The sequence below is a fragment of the Dinoponera quadriceps genome, unplaced genomic scaffold (assembly GCF_001313825.1).
Source record: "Dinoponera quadriceps isolate SergipeBrazil2010 unplaced genomic scaffold, ASM131382v1 scaffold367, whole genome shotgun sequence".
Taxonomy (NCBI): domain Eukaryota; kingdom Metazoa; phylum Arthropoda; class Insecta; order Hymenoptera; family Formicidae; genus Dinoponera; species Dinoponera quadriceps.
In genome coordinates this window covers 595,068-598,273 of record NW_014554712.1, presented here as the reverse complement: position 1 = coordinate 598,273, position 3,206 = coordinate 595,068, and positions in this window count along the sequence as shown.

Here is a 3,206-nt window from a genome sequence, read left to right as displayed (position 1 = left end):
ATACCTCGGCGGGTGGGTGCTCTCTCTCTCAACGCCTGTGACGGCGGCGGCGGCGGCAGCGATGGCGACGACGTAGTTGCTTCGTGGTACNCCCGCCACCTCCTCCTTTCCCTTTCCTCGCAATCCCCACTGCTGCCGCCGGCGAGCCTCCGAACTGCGTTTCTCTCTCTCTCTCTCTTTCTCTCTCTTTCTCTCTCCTTGTAACCCTCACGCTCCGGGAACCCTGCCGTCGCGCATCTGCCTGTGTCTGTGACAGCGAGGGGATACGCGGGCCAGCCAGAGAGAAAGAGAAAGAGAGAGAGAGAAGAGAGGTAGTGGATACCGCAGAATCGACGAGCGGGGGGACCCTGCGAGAGAGCGAGAGACCCCCTCGAAGATAGAGCGGTGTGATGGGGGATGGGCTGCTTCGGCTGTCACGTGTGTGCGTGGGCCTCCGAGAGCGGGCGGGGGGCTACGGCACATTGACAAGATTCGACTCGCTTCTGGGTCGCACACACACACACACATATATATATATAGAGAGAGAGAGAGAGAGAGAGAAAGAGAGAGAGAATGTGAGAGAGATACACGCATACGTGCGGTCCTGGATTCGTCCTGCCCCCGGCGCGTTCCCCGCGACGTTCTCTCTCGCTCCCTTCGCGGAGCGCGCGATACGTGGAGGACGCGCGAGGGTCCGTGCGTTCGGCCGACGAGGATGGTGGGGGTTGGCTGCACGCACACCCACGGAAGAGACTCGCTATCGGAACGCGTACACACACCGGGGGGGTTCTTTCTCTCTCTCTCTCTCTCTCTCTCGGAGGGGGTGTGTTCGCGCGAGTACTCGCACACGCTCGCGAATCGCTCCCGGATCGTCCTGCCTTCGATGCACTCCCTGTTACCACCTCTCCGGAGAGGAGCACCCCACCAACCGTTGTTCCACCAGGATACGCCGCGAACGCGAATGGGTAGGCAGGCCGGTGGGACCCCCGAAGAGAGGGAGCCGAAGAAATACGCGCGAGAGGTCCGCGCGAGAGTTCGGTATCTTCCTCTCTTTCTCTCTCTCTACCCCTATCCCCCCCCCCTCGTCCCCCGTTTCTTAGCCCTGCTATCATTATAAATAAGCTCTGCCTCGATGATACATACGCGCGTACGCGAGACACACGGGACTGCGCAATCTCCCTCGCCCTTCCTCGCCCTTCCCAGCCCTCGTCGTAGTCCTCCGCGCCCTCCCCTCTAGCGAGGCTAGATTCTATCTCGGTGAGACACACGCACGTATCCCTCGTACGCTCGAGCAATACCCTCGTACGTGAACGGAGGAACGTGGCCGACGTGTGGGGAAAAAGAAGGGCACCGATGGAGGCCAAAGGGCGAGTCAGCGCGCGAGCTCTCGCAACTTGTCCTCATGCTCCCTCTCTCTCTCTCTCCTCCTCGATTCTCTTCCTTCTCCCTCCTTCTCCATCTCTCTTCGTTGTTGTTTTAAAGATTTCACGCTGGTCGTCGTAATTACCTACACGCCGCGATACGCTGCACGCGGCGAGGGAGAATCCGGAAGCTGTTCGCATACCGATCGCTCCTCGTTCGCCGTAAGAAGAGGAAGAGGAGGTACTTCGCTAACGTTGCTCTCGATAAAGCTGGGTTTCGTCCGGACGGCTCCTCCGCGTGACCTTAGCTCTCTCGACCTTAGCGTTCTCGCGGCTATGTCGGTCAACGGACACGCGCGATCCCGGGGGACGGTTCCGCACGCCGGCTTTCTTCCGGCGTCTCCCGAGGACGCCGTAGGGGAACCGTCGTGGGTGACGCGCTTGTTGCGCGCGGATGAAGGATCCCAACGAGCGTGCGGCTTCCTCGAGCATTTCTCGTTTTCTCTAATGGAAGCACTCCGCCTCGATGAACAGGTATGCGTGTCCGCACGCACACGACGATGCCTCGCGCGCGCACACACATCGTATACACACATGTACTCACACCCACACGCCACAGCACCCTCTCCTCGGTGCGCAGTGAGGCGCAACTACGAGAGAGAAAGAGAGAGAGAGAGAGAGAGAGAGAGAGAGAGAAAGAGAGGGAGACAAGGACGGTGCATGTGCTCGCAGCATCCGCATGGACCAAAATGGCCGGCAGCTCGCGCGGCGATTGGTCGAGCAGACCCGGAGGGGGCGTGGAGGACGCTCTCTCCACGGCCGTTAATCGGCCGGCGATAAAAATAAAGATCTCCCGCGGAAACGCCAGGTAGCGGGGAGAACGTGACGTGCGAGTGGGGCGAGAAGACGTGGGGTGCGCGTCGCGCGCTCGTAGGTGCGTCTGGTAGGGCGAGATCGCGACGGTGGGGTGAAACCGCGATTGGTGGGGCGAAGGGCTTTTTTATGGATCACGCCGCCCGTCTCCGTCTCCCTCGGGTCGCGGTCACGCGCGTACCCTGCGCTCGTGTGCGTGCGTGTCACGTGCGGAGCGAGCGTGTATGTGTGTGTGTGTGTATACGCGCGCGCGCACTATCGGCGTGTAAGCGCGCGCGTGCACGCTCGGCGATCGTCATTAAGGGAGATGCTAATTGGTGGCAAAGCGAGGTCAGGTCGAAAGCCCGCGCGGCGTCCAGGGACTTTGCGTGTTTTGTTCCGTTCTCTGTCCTCTCTCTCTCTCTCTCTCTGTCTCTCTCTTTCTCTCTCTCTCTCTCTCTCTCACTGTTTCCCTCTCCCTCCGCTTACCGATGTGTGCGCGCCGCTGTGTTTGACGGAAGTTCTGCAAATACGTGATCTCGCGGACGCTTGATTTGACCATGCGCTATTGACATATACATCGGCTCACGCAGTTACAGATGTATAAATAAATAGCGAACTGCGGCGAAATAGCGGTACAATGCAGGACACGTGCCATTTCGGCCGAGTGATTCGGATAGCCGTCGTCTGATGAGGCGAGGTTATCGCATACATTAGGGAGTGAATCGAAAAAATATGTTAATCGCGAGATCCTCTCTTCTTCCTCCGGCGATATTTCCTGTATCTCGCGAGGTCACAATGAGGATTCTCCGTATGTCCCTGCTCCCTTCCTCTCGCGCATATTTGCAATATCTGATTGTCCTCTTCCGCGATGCCGCGATGCTGCGCGAGATGTAATCTCGAGCTCGCCTTTTAAAAATTTTCCTTATAAATTTTACAAGAGTCGCACAATAAGTCAAGCGTTCGTCCTATTTTTCAATAATGTAGGATATTGGCTTCCCCCCCCCCCCCCCC